General features: G+C 43.4%; 1 protein-coding gene across 1 annotated transcript in view; it reads right to left on the bottom strand.

Moving 5' to 3' along the window:
• Positions 1-14,324, bottom strand: part of RSPH6A (radial spoke head 6 homolog A) — a 46,832-nt gene that overhangs the window by 11,600 nt on the left and 20,908 nt on the right. The gene's annotated exons all lie outside the window — the stretch shown is intronic.

Raw genomic sequence — 14,324 nt, 5'->3', positions numbered from 1 at the left:
GTGGGTGGGGAAAGAGGAAAAATGGCAGTCTGTCAGCTTTTGTCAGGTACTTACTGTGTGCCCCGCACTGTGCTAAGTGCTGGGAATACAAAGAAAGATAAAAGAGAGTTCCTGTCCTCAAAAAGCCCGTGATCTAATGGAGAGCTAACACAGAAATAAACATATACAAAGCAAGCTATGTACAGAATAAATAGGAGAGAATTAATAGAGGGAAGGCACTAGAATTAAGAGGGGATGGGGAAGGCTTTCTGGAGAAGGTGGGATCTTGGTTGGGAAGGAAGCCAGGGCCTCCAGTAGGCAGAGACAAGGAGGGAAAGAATTCCAGGCATGGGGGTCAGTTAGTGAAAATGCCCAGATGGAGAGAATGGAGGGTCTTGTTCTAGGAAGAAGCAGGAGGGCTGATGTCACTTGATTAGAGAGTGTGTGGAGGGGGTGACGTGTGAGAAGACTAGAAAGGGAAGAGGGAGAGGCTAGATTATAGAAGACTTTGAAGGCCAAACTGAGGATTTTCTCTTTGATGCTGAAGGCAATGGAAAGTTACTAGAGTGTATTGAGTATGGTCAGACCACAGCTTTGGGGAGTGAATGCCGAGTGGATTGGAATCACCCTCTGGGGGAGTTCAACAAGGCAGAATCCACCCAGAAGACACCTCTGCCCTAGCAGCGTCCTCATAGTTCCCATGGCCAATCTCCACTTCCCAAAGCATCTCCTGCTCCCTCTGGATCCATTGCTTCTGGCCTCCTGGTCTCCCTTAGCACAGAAGGGCTGGCTTCTCAGTCAAAGGCTGGTCCTAGACAGCTGACTTCTCTGGGCTATGAGGGTTTCGGGCCCAGCACCATCTCTGGGAAGCATGTTGTGCTGACTTACCCAAGCTTCGCAGTTCATCTACTGCCATGCATTCTCTGTCTGTTAGAACTACCAATTTTTCAAAACATCAGCTTTTTTGACAATTGGTGTGAGGGTCAAATGAGATAATATTGATGAAAAGTGCTTAGCACAGTGCCTGGCACATAGCAGGTGCTCTAGAAATGCTTATTCCCTTTCTCTGGCCAGTTCCCAGGTACTCTTGTCTATCATTTGTCTATCATTGATAGACTCTTTATCATTTCTGCATCAAGAATTTTTGAGGGATTATTTGTGTCGGGTTATTCACCAAAAAAAGCAGCTAAGTGGCGCAGTGGATAGAGAGCTGGGCCTGGTGTTGTGAAGACCTGCGTTCAGATCCCACAGGTCATTTAACCCTGTCTGCCTCAGTTTCCTCATCTGTAAAATGAGCTAGAGAAGGGAATGGCAAACCACTCGAGCAAAATCCCAAACGGGGCCACAAAGTGTTGGACACAACCGACCAACATTCATTAAAAAAGGCAGATGGGGCAGTGTTTCCTGGCTTGATCTTACAGGTTTAGAGTTGAATGGGACCTTGGAAGACCAATGTCCAATCCCCTTATTTTACAGATGAGGATACAGGACTAGAAAGGTGAAATTACTTGCCCAAAGTCAAAAAGGTAGTAAGTATCAAAGGCAGAATTTGAACCCATGACCTTCACCTCTGTGCCACACTTGTCATTGATTACTATGTCTTTCTCCAAATATTTTAAAATTCTTTCTGATAATTTTATGATGTTCTTATTTTACGCAACATTATCTTCTAGGGATTAAAAGATCTCTTCCTGCTTTTTATTGCTTCACAAAACCTTTCTATAATTTCGACCTCCATTTTGCTCAAGTTAAAATTGTATTCAGCAAATCAATAACGCAAAAGCAACCAACCAAAGCTTCAGGAGCAGTTAACAAGTAAAAGCAGTAAAATCAAGATTCAAATGTAAATCTAGAGGGCTCCTGCATAGCAGCAGTACAAACCCATGCAAATGCAGAAACTGACAGACATCAACAACAGCATATGAAAAAGCTAGAAATATCCAGGCAGCAGAATCACTAAACCTCCTCCCCCCAAAAAAAGAATTATCCATAGTACATAATAATGCATAAGTACCCAATAGCATTAAAGAAGTAAAAATGAACTTGGTATCTTTTGAAATATAATTGATCATGAGAGAGAAAAATCCCAAGAGGAAAAAAAACTAACATAAAAATCTTTACCAGAAGGAAGTAATTCCAAAGAAGTAGTAAGAGTTTTTCAAAATTAGTATTGAAAAGGACAAAAAAATTCCCAGAATAAAGCAAAATCAAAAATAAGTTTCAGCTCAAAATTTAGTAACATCAGGGGAAAAAATCCCAAATGGGCATCACTAATTGTGACTTCTGAGTGTCATTGCAACAGTTACAATAAAAAAAAGTTTCAAAAATCAAAAAATCTTGAAAGAAGGATCCCACAGATTACACCTGCTGGTTATGTGTAGACTTTGTATATACTCCATATGACACTTGGGACAGCCCAAATCAGTTCACGTTTTGCCTTATCCTATGAAAGGTCAGTATGTCACTATATCATTTATCCAGCAAGAGAGTAGAATATCTGAGTTGTCCACAGAGTGGTTTTCAGAATCAAACTACTACAAACCAAGAGGTTAATCAGAGTCTTTCCAGAAGCACATCCCATACCATTGAGCCATTAGGTTCTGGATGACTGGGCAAATAAAAACCCATGCTGGCTGGGTTCTGAATTTCAGCTAGGGGAAGGATAGGAAATGCTACTCTGAATTATTTTTTTAAAATAGAAAACTTGTAGGAAAATGGTATCATATTAGGATCTAGAGAAACATAGATATACTATGAGGAAATACCCCAGTAAATCTTAAACTTGTACTTGATAAACAAAAGGAAACCTCACTCAAGAACTGAAAGCCTTGAAAATTACAATGGGCCAAACAGAAAACAATGACTCTATGACACACAATAAATATTAAAATCAGAAGATTGCCGGGGTGGAGAGGGTGGAACCAGAAGAAAATGTAAAGAGATATAATATCAACTGCTCTGGAAAACAGACTCATTGAACTATCTGAAAATCATGACCAAAACAGCTCCTGGATACCATTGTTCAAGAAATTATAAGCAAAAACTGCCCAAATCTCTTAAAATCAGAGGCAAAATAAAAACAAACAAACAAACAAAACCAAAAACAATTCTACTAGTCATCTCCTGAAAAAAAAAAAAAACTCCTAAGAACATCATAGCCAAAATCTGGAGCTTTCAGGTTTAAAAAAAAAAAAGCCACAAACATCCAGAAAAAAAAGGGTTCAAGTAAGAAGGAGATGCAGTGAGGCTCATAGGACACATAAGACTTGGCAGCTACCACTATAAGGAGAAGAGAGCCTGGAATATGATATTACAAAAGGCAAAAGACAAAGGCTTACAACCAAGAATAATCTATCTAGCAAAACTAAAAATACTTCTACAGGAGCTAATGATAGACCTTTAATAAATTAGATTATTTTTAAGCACTCTAATGAAAATGCTAGAATTGGCAACCGGGTAGTACAATAGATAGAGTGCTAGACTTAGAGTGAGGAAGACTTGAATTCAAGTCCTGCCTCAGACACTTACTAGCTATATGACCACAGCAAATCGCTTCTTTCAGCCTCATTTTCCTCGTTTGTAAAGTGGGGATAATAATAGCATCTTCTGGACAAAATTGTTGTAAATGTCAAGTGAAATAATATACCTAAAGCACTTGGCAAACCTTAAAATACCTTATAAATATGAGATATAAATAATAATAATATCTTTAGGGGCAGCGAGGCGGCGCAGTGGATAGAGTACCAGCCCTGGATTCAGGAGGACCTGAGTTCAAATCTGGCCTCAGACACATAACACTTACTAGCTGTGTGACCCTGGGCAAGTCACTTAACCCCATGGCCTAACCCCCCAAAAATAATAATATCTTTAAGGGTCATAGAGAAAGGTAAATATGACAGACAGAGGGCTTATGGGTGTTTTATGGGTATTTTGATGGTCTCAGGGGAAGACAGAAATGGGAGTGAGAAGGGGAAGAAAGAAGGGGGAAGATGAAGGAAATCACTATCACATAATAGAGGTGCATAAAATAAAGGGTATTTAAACATCAAGAAAGCAGGGCAGGAAACAGGCCTATCCCTAAAGTGGAGACCCCAGGAGGATCTCAGCAATGACAGAAGGGGGCCAGCATAGGAGAGGCATGTCCCAAAGTGAGAAGTCCTTAGGGAAGGATGGATGTTCCAGGGTGAAAAGGTCCCACCAAATTCACCTTTATCCAAACTGCATAAAGGAGAGTGAACATAATTATACACACCCATGTTTAAAGAGTATGGTATTATGTCATCTCAATGGAAAAGAGAAAAACTTATAATCAAACAAGAGATAGAAAGGATCAAGGGAAGTAATTTTGATTACATTAAATTAAAAGGGTTTTGCACAGACAAAACTTATGTAGTCAAAATTAGGAAACTGAGGGTGGGAGGGATTTTACAGCAAATTTCTCCAATGAAAGCCTCATTTTTCAAAGATATAGGGAACTGAGCCAAATTTATAAAAATAAGAGCCATCCCCCAATTGATAGTCAAAGGATACAAACAAGTAGTTTTCAGAAGTAGAATTCAAAGCTTTCAATAATCACTATTGATTAAAGAAAAGCAAATTAAAGCAACTCTGAGGTACCACTTCACACCTATCCAATTGGCTAATATAATAGAAATGGAAAATGACAAATGCTAGAGGGCATATGAAAAAATTGAGAGACTAATACACTGTTGGTGGAGCTGTGAACTGATCCAATCATTCTGGAGAGGAATATGGAACTATGCCTGAAGGACTGTAAAACTACACATAACCTTTGGCCCAGAAATACCACTACTAAGTCTGTATCCCAAACAGATCAAAGAAAAGGGAAAAGAACCTATTTGTACAAATATATTTGTAGCAGCTCTTTTTGTAGTGAAAAAGAATTGGAAATTGAGGGGATGTCCATCAAATGGGGAATGGCTAAACAAGTTGTGGTATTATGATATGAATTATGATAGAATACTATTGTGCTGCAAGAAATGATGAAGGGAATGGTTTCAGAAAAACCCAGGAAGTCTTATGTGAACTGATACAAAGTGAAATCAGCAGAACCAGCAGCACACAGTAATAGCAATGTTGTCATGTGAAAACCTTAGCTACTCTGATCAAAACAATGATCCGAGACAATTCCAAGGACCCATGATGAAAAATGCTATCCACCTCAAAAGGGACAACTGATGAATTCTGACTACAGATTGAAGATTTTTTTCACTTTATTTTTCTTGGGTTTGTATGTGTGTGTTTTCTCTTGCAACATGACTAAATGAAAATGTGCTTTGCATGACTTCAAATATATAATTAATATCATAGTGTTTACCTTCTCAAGGGAAAGGGGAGGGGTGGGAGGGAGAGAATTTAGAACTCAAAATTTTAAAAATGAGTATTAATTTTTTTAAAGATCATTGGGAAATATTTAATGAAACAAAAAGGTATTAAAAATAAAAATATAGTGTAGAAAAATATTGAACTCTCAAGAGAAATAGAAGGGGACAGGGACAAGGAAGGGAGAAATAGTGATTTAAGAGGGAGCATGGGATTGGGAACAGCATGGTATTAAACAAAATAAATGCCATTGTTGGAGAGGGGAATGTCAAGGAGGAAGGATGAGGAAAGGAAAAGAAAAGAGAGTTAAAACCTGGGATAGGGTTGGAGCAAAGAGAAGAGAAAAATGGCAACAAAGCAGAACAGGCTATTTCATGTATAGATCAAAAATGTCAGGCAAACTCAATATTTTTTTTAACCAATTTCTTCTTGTTATTAAGGAAGGGAGGGTGGAAGCAAAGAGAGGAAGAAGTGTAACAGGAGAGGATGGAAGGAGATACACAATTAATATTCACCACCATGAAGGTGAATGGAACCAACTCACCCACAAAAAGGAGAAGTATAGCAGAAGGGACTAGAAAACAGAATCCAACAAGATTTCATCTGCAAGAAACCCAGTTGAAACAAAGAGATTCATTTACAGTTAAAATGAGGAGGTAGAGAAAAATCTATAATGCTTCAACTGAACTCACAAGGGCATGGGTAGCAATTAGGATCAACAAATAAGAAAAAAAAACCGGATCAATGAATCGAGCGCGCAACTAAAAAAACAGAAGCAGCAACAAACCAACTCCCCAACTAAGCAACAACGTGGTTATTCTGGGAAAATTCTCTTTAGAGACTGGGTCTCCTTCCCATGCCCTGGGTGGAGATGTGGCAGCCACCCATGGACCCAATTCCCTGACTGATTAGCAAGGACACTTTGACTTTGGATTTTCCACATGGGCCAGTTCACCTCATCTTAGGCACATACAACAGAGAAAGAAAACTATGGACCAATACATCTGATGAACATCAGTGTAAAATGTTTAAATAAAATTTTAGCAAACAATCCACAGTAGCATTAAAAAGATTATTTACTATCACCAAGTTGAATTTCTATCAGGAACATAGAGTTGGTCAAACATAAAGAAAAGTATAAGTGTAATAAATTATGTTAAACATAAATAATTAAAACCACATGATTATATCAGTAGATGCTGAAAAGATTTTTGATAAAATCCAATCTCTGTTTTTGTTTAAAAAGAAAACCACACTAGAAAGCATAGGAATAAATGGACCTTTCCTTAATACAGTAACTCTCATCTACCTAAAACCAAGAGCTAATGTGCATAATGGAGAAAAGTGAGAGTTCTTCCAGGGGAAAAGCAAGGACGCCCATTATTGCCACTACCAAGACATACCTAGGAATATATGAACCCAAGTGCTCAGCTTGGTGGCACAGTGGGTAGAGTACTGGATTTGGAATAAGAAAGACTTGGATTTAAATCCTGCCTCAGACACTTAGCTGTGTGACCACGGGCAAGTCATTTAATACCTCTCAGCCTTAGTTTCCTCATTTGTAAAATGAAGATAATAATACCATCTACTTCACAGAGTTGTAGGGGTCAAATGAGATAACACTTTGCAAACCTGAAAATGGTTTATATAAATGCTACCTATTATTAGTAACATAGCTAGCATTTATATAGCACATACTATGTGCCAGGCATTATGCTGAACACTTTAGAAGTATTATCTCATTGTAACGTTAAACAACCCTGGGAGGTAGGTTGCTATTATTATCCCATTTTACAGTTGAGGAAACTGAGGCTAAGTGACTTGCTTAAAATCACGTGGCTAGTAAATGTCTGGGGATGAACTCAGGTCTTCCTGACTTCAGGTCTAGCACTCTATCCACTTCATCACTTAGCTTCATATCACCTAAATGTTATCATTATTATTATTATTAAAGAGAGACTTACATAATTAGAGAAATATTAATTGCTCATGGGTAGTTTGAGCTAATGTAATAAAAATGTCAATACTACCAAAATTAATTTACTTATTCATGCCAATTAAATCATGCCAGTTAAACTGCCAAAGATTATTTCATAGAGTTAGAAAAAATAATAACAAAATTCTTCTGGAGGAAAAGGTCAAGAATCCTAAGGATAATCACAAAAAACTCTGTGCCCAGAGCCTCACTCTGACTATAGCAACCATTGGCTCCCCAGTATCCCACAGAGCAGAGAGGAAGACTCTCAAGTGGATGGGAAAGGACAGAATGTAAAGCTCAACTGTGGATGCCAGCATCTGGATTTCCTTCGCTTCCTCCAAAGACATGACTTCCTGTTCTAGAGCACATGCCCTCTGAGGCACCTCTACCTCCCTGTGGCATCTTGCCCACCGTGAGCATGCACATCCCCAAAACCAAGTGAAGGGGGAAGAGCTTGGCAACCAGCAGCCATGCTCTGCCAACCGCCATGATGGTGATCGTCATCTGTCTCTTTCTTACCTTCTCTCTCATTCTGTCTCTGTCTCTGTGTCTCTCCTGTCTCTCTCTCTCTTCTCTCTCTCTCTCTCTCTCTCTTTCTCCCTCTCCCTCCTTCCTTCCCTCCTTTCCTCTCTTTGTCCTCCAATTATCATACCTTGGGTCCCTGAGCTAAGGAACAACTTAGAACAGATAAGGGCAAAGGGTAGGCAGAGGTTACATTGATGGTTTTGTTGTTGTGTTTTGGTTTTGCCGGTGCACTAATGGAATGCATGTGCTACAGCTTCATGTGATCGTTAGCTGTGCATGTTTTTTTCTTTTTGCTCTCCTAGGTTTATTGTCTTACGCAGCAATGTGTGATTGCCTTATGCACAAACTCGGTTTTGCAAGTAACTTGGCACTGAAGTTGCTCTATCAAGAGGTTTTTTATAGCACTGTTTACTGCATGAAAAGTGAGTGTGGCTGCTGTGTATGTGATACCATCGCATAATTACCTGTGATGTTCGGATAATTACCTCAAATGGTTTGAATCCTGTTGTTTACATCATGTTTATGATGCACACTTACAAGTGTTCAGGTATACCTCGAGGGATTTTGCTGGGATTGCAAAATCTTTCACTGGGGTGGGAGGTGGGAGGTGGGCAGGAATAGGCATCCTCCCCTCCCCCACCCTACTTGGCCAGGTTTTCCCTTTCTTCCGTACTCTCCTGTCATCTCCAGATGCCAAAAGAAAGCAGAAAGGGCATGGGTGAAGTGCCCAGGGCAAGCAACAGGAAACACTTGCCTAAGGTCATTCTGATGTCACACTATGCCTGGGATGTTTAAGATAGAATCTCCCAGCCTAACAGACTATAGCTATGGAATGCTGTATTTAAGCCAGACTTGGTCAATGCACTAGTTTTCCTGATTGGCCCCTTCCCTCTCCTTATTTTTTCTTCTTTGTTACAAGGGATGGCTCTCTGGGTAGGGTGGTGGTGAGAGATCTAACAGAAGGTGATATTTTAAAAGTCAGTAACAGTGAAAACAAAAAAAGAAAGAGAGACACCAGTAGATGCTCCCAGATGATGCATGAGACACATGCCAGAGATGCTGACAAGGTGCTTCACCCTAAGCCCTCCAGGGACCAGCCTGCGGGGTATCCAGCATACCCCTAACCCTGATTCTGAGCTGCTGGCCATGACAGGGAGGAGCTCAAGTACAGGAGAAGCCAGATGTGGGTGCATGTAGTGAGCCAAGGCAGAAACCACATTCTTCCCCTCTGAGATCAAAATGTTTGAGGGGTGATCCTCTCCCCTATGGTCTATGGGCACATATGTGAAAAACTAGATAGAGAAGGATGAGTGGGGGGAAACTGAGATTTCAGGCTGACCTAAGAGTGATGAGGATATTGTTGCTAGGGAGTTTTAAAGCCAGAGAGTCTTAGATTTAGTGTTCAAAGACTATAAAGGTCAACCCCCCTCATTTACAAGATTGGGAAACTGAGGCACAGAGAAGTTAAGTTGACATTTCTAATTGTTTTCACTGTAGTAAAGGGTCTGGGGAGTAAAATTTCAGACCCAAGAACAGCCCTTCTTGCATCTCTGGGCTACTATATTTTATTTGTTTTGATTCTGGGACCTCAATTCATATATCACTGATAAAAAAAAATGAGGCTGCCCATCATGAGCTCCCTCTTCTACCCTCTAGACACTTCAAGTCATCTCTCCGTTACTCCCCTCTCCCTCATTCTTTCCCACTTTGCTCTGGTCTCTGAGGAAGAGGTGGCCTTCTTGAAAATGCCAGCCCCTCTACTTAGCACCTTGAACCCAGCCCCTCCCACCCCCTTCCTGATGGGAAAGCCCCTTAGCCTCTTCATCCACCCGGTCCATTCCTCCAGCTTCCAAACATGTCCAGATCTCTCCCAACCTGAAAAAAAATGCCCTTTAAGTGGAGCTAACACGCCCTCCAGATCTCTCCCTGTGTTTCATCCTTCCTTTCACCGCCAAGCTCCTAGAGAAAGCTGTTTCTGCTTGTTACCTCCTCAACCCCTTGCAACCAGGCGTCTGACCTCATTTCTGTATTGGAATTGTTCTCTTCAAGGTTAACCACGAGAACTGCAAAATCTGCGGCTCTTCTTAATGATGACTTCTCCCTGCAACATGCCTGGCACATAGTAGGTGCTTTAATAAATGTTTTAGACTGACTTGGATTTTCATGGCATTAGCCTTTCCTGATTCTTTTACTGGTCTGACCACTTCTTCTTGGGGGCCTTTGCTATATCATCATTCATGTCCCACCCCACTATGGGGAGGGTATGTACCCCAGTGCTCTATGCTGGGCCCTCTTTTCCCTTCACATTCCTTCTAGGTGATCTCATCCGTTCCTGTAGGTTCAATAATCCTACCTGATCTCTCTACCTCCAGTTTTTCCCCTCTGCAATCCTCCACACAGGGGGCAAATTGACATTCTTAAATCCCAGGTTTTACCTCGCCATTCTCCTGCTCAAGTGGCTTCCTTGGCTCCCTGCCGCCTCTTGGGTAAAATATAGATCCTCATGTTTGCTTTTTTGTAGCCCTTCACAGTCTAGGTCCAGACCACCCTCCCACATCATTTTCCTTTCACCCCGATTCTCCTTCCTGTACCTGACCTTATGGCCAGCCGGGCCTCCTTGCTGTCTGTCCCCTCTACACACTCCTCTCCCATCTCCACACTTTTATACAAGCTGTTCTTCATACTTGGAATGCCATCCTTCCTCACCTCTGCCTCCAGGAATCCCCAGACTCCTCAAAATACAACTTGTGCACCACCTCTTTGTAGACATTTGTACTGCCTCTCTCCCCTACTAGTAATGGCCCCTGGAAATGATTTAGTATATCTTTATATATTGAACTCTCTGGATTAAGAAAGTCAGCATAGCAGAGTGGAGAGAGTTGGCCGAGCAGCCAGAAAGACTTGGGTTCAAGTCTTTGCTGTGTGACCCTGGCCAAGTCACTCAACCTGGGAGTGCCCTAGGTAACTCTGAAACTCTTAGTCTCTTGAAGAGGAGGTTCCAACCTGTATTTAGAGAGGGAATTGTCTCACCCCAGAGTTCCTTACACCAAGGAAATCACAGTCTGGTCCCAATCTCTCCTCCTGATTTTCTGTATACGTGTTGTATCCTCCAGAAGAATGTAAGCTTCTTGAGGGCAGGGGCTATCTTGCTTGTCTTTGTATCCCCAGTACTTCACACGATGTCTATCACATAATAAGTGACTAACAATGCTCTCTCCCTGTCTTTCTTTGTCTGTCTCTCTGTCTGCCTCTCTGCCTCTCTCTCCCTGTGTCTATCTCTCTCTGCCTGTCTCTGTTTGTCTTTTTGTCTCTCTGCCCCCCCACCTGTCTGTCTTTGTCTCTCTCTGTCTGTCTATCTCTTTCTGCCTCTCTCTCTCTATTTCTCTCTGCCTGTCTCTGTCTCTCTGTCTCTCTGCCTATCTCTGTCTCTGTCTCTCTGTCTCTCTGCCTCTCTCTCTCTGTCTCCCCACCCCCAAAGGGGCGAGCTGTGGGAGCCAGGCCAGTTCCCCCTTTACAGACACACGAAGCTTCTCTGACCTGCTCCTACCTGTGCTCCTACCTGCTCGTACCTGCCCCAGGAGAGAGGCGGAGCAGCTTGATCTCAGGCCGCCACCTGGTGGCCTCGGCAGAGATCGTACCCTGAGTAGAGGTTTGTCCTTTGGGCTCCAAGCACAAAGCAGGTGTCTAGTGCATGAGACCGCCTTCCCCTCCCCTACTCCGCTCCTATTGATAACTTCCTCTTTCAAAAGATGGAGGAAGCAACAAGCAGATCGGCTATTCTGGCCCAGGTTCTGTCAAAGTGCTCCAAGAAAGCGGAGACGGAAGGGGATGGCCAGGATCTAAATGCAGAAAGATGGAGGGACAGCCAGGAGGCCAGGGACATTGGGTCAAAGGGTCGGGAACTAAGGTGTGAGAAGGGTGTGGGGAGGGCCAGGTTGTGAGGGGCTTTGAAAGCCAAATAAAGCATCATGGAGGCAATAAGTAGCTGCTGGGGTTTAGTGTGTGTGTGTGTGTGTGTGTGTGTGTGTGTGTGTGTGTGTGTGAGAGAGAGAGAGAGAGAGAGAGAGAGAGAGACAGAGAGACAGAGAGACAGAGAGAGAGAGAGAGAGTGTATGTGTGAGTGTGTAGGAGTGACATGGTCAGACTGGTGCTTTAGGAAAATCATTTTAGTGGCTGAATGGAGGATAAACCTTTATGTGGAGACATCATGGCAGGTCCACTCCTTCCCTGCCCCCAGCAGGTATGGCAATAGGCCAGGCACCAGGTGACCAGGGCCTGTGGGGATGCGGGCGTTGGGGTGGGAGTGTCAGAGAAGAGAAGGGTGTGTATGAGAGAGGTGCTGCAGATCTGGCATGGCCACTGGGCTCAATGTGGGGGATAAGAGACAGTGAGGCATCCAGAATGACCCCCGGGTTGGCAGTCTGACGGACTAGAGGAGGGTGTTGTCCTCCATAATAACAGGGGAAGGAAGAGAGGGGGAGGGTTAGGGGGAAAGATAATAAGTTTCATTTTGGACATGCTGAGCTTAAGACGTCTACAAGATATGCAGTTCAAGATGTCTAGAAGGCAGGTGAAGATGCAAGATCGGAGATGAGCAGAGAGTTCAGGGCAGGGAAGGTAGGTTTGAGCACCATCAGCACAGATGATAATTACATCCATGGTAGCTGATGAGATCACCCAGGGAAGTGGTCTGGAGCAAGAAGAGAAGATCCAGGACAGAGCCCTGGGCATCACCTAGGGTCAGAAGGCCTAATCTGGAGGAAGATCCAGGAAAAGAGACAGAGAAGCAGAGAAGGAGTGGTCAGAGAGGGAGGAGGAGAAAAGAGAGACAGAGACAGAGACAGAGACAGAGACCAAGAAAGAAGAGAGGGTGTCCTGAAAATCTAGAGAGAAGCAAGCATCAAGGAGAAGTGTGGTGGACAGTGTCCAGGGCTGCAGAGAGGTCAAGGAGAATGAGGACTGAGCAAAGGCCGCTGGGTTCAGCAGCTAAGAGATCATTAGTAATGCGAGTGAGAGGAGAGAAAGTGGAGGTGCCTGTGGTAGATATGCATTGGCCTTTTCAAGGAGGTTGGTTACAAAGGGCAGAAGATACATAGGATCATAGGAGGGATGGAGGGACTATGGGAAGGTTTGCTTTCAGGACGAGAGAGCCATGGGCATGTTTGTGGGCTTTGGAAATGAGCAGGTAGAGAGGGAGAGATTAATAAGTCAAAGAGCGGGGATGCCCAAGGGGGCAGTGTGCTTAAGGAGATGGGATGGAATGGGATCACTTGGACAAGCAGAGGGTCAGCGTTGGTAAGGAGTGAAGCCGCCTCATCACGTGAGACGGGGAGGAGGAGAGAGGGGCCCGGTGGAGTCCCCAAGTGGCAGTTCCAGTGTATACATGCTATCAATCAGTTTCCATCTTTTATTAAGGACTTTACCAGTGACACCAGCCTCCTCACTGTTCTTCCCATAAGACACTGCCACGTCCTGCTCGCTCATTTTCGTTGGCTGGTCCCCATGCCTAGAATTCTCTCCTCCTTCCTTCAGATCGCAGCTAAAATCTCACCTTCTGCACGAAGCCTGTCCGGATCCTCCATGATGCCAACGCCTTCTCTCCGTTGCTCGTCTCCAATTTATCCTGTCTATATGCCGTCTATATCGTTTGTACACAGTGGTTTGCATGTGGTCTCTCCCCCAATTAGACTGTGAGCCCCTTGAGGGCAGGGACTGTCTTTTTGCCTTTTATTGTATCCCCTGTGCTTAGCACAGTGCCTGGCACATAGTAGGGGCTTAATAAATACCTGTTGACTTGAACCAGTCCCTGTGCTTGGGCAGCTTACATTCTGGTGGAGGATACAACATAGTAGTATATACAAAACCTAGGAACAGGGGTAGGGATGGGACCTGTGATTTCGCTGACACCTCTCAGGTGGGGAAACTCCCTTCACTAATTCATTTCTGCTCTCTCTGTCTCTGTGTCTCTCTCTGTCTCTTCCTCCCTCTCTCTCTCTCTCTCTCTCTCTCTCTCTCTCTCTCTCTCTCTCTCTCTCTCTCTCTCTGTGTGTCTCTCTCTCTATATGTATGTATGTGTATATGTGTGTGTGTTGTGTGTGTGTGTGTGTGTGTGTGTGTGTGTGTGTGTGTGTGTATGTTTCATAGGGGAGACTTGAACTCAGCTCTTCCTGGCTCTGAGAGCTGGCCTCTCTGTCCACTCCACCAGGGCTGTCTCACATACACAGAACATTCTCAACATATATACAAAGAAAACACAAGGTGATCTTTAGGGGCAGTCAGGCACTAGCATCTAAGGGGACAGATCACCTCTCAGCTCAAACTCTCCAAGGAGATGCTAGGGAGGCAGAGAGGCAGAGCTGAGGCGTGAGACAGGAGACGGGAGGCAGCTGGTTTGGCAGGATTGTGGGGTTTGGGAAGGGCAGGCCCGAAGGCTATAAATGCCGGATGGAAGGGTGTGTAGTTGACCCTAGTGACCCTGGAGGCATTGGAACATATTGCA

Source organism: Phascolarctos cinereus, unplaced genomic scaffold, assembly GCF_003287225.1.
Source record: "Phascolarctos cinereus isolate Bilbo 61053 unplaced genomic scaffold, phaCin_HiC Scaffold_726;HRSCAF=1367, whole genome shotgun sequence".
Lineage (NCBI taxonomy): Eukaryota > Metazoa > Chordata > Mammalia > Diprotodontia > Phascolarctidae > Phascolarctos > Phascolarctos cinereus.
This window is presented reverse-complemented; position numbering and strand designations above follow the sequence as displayed.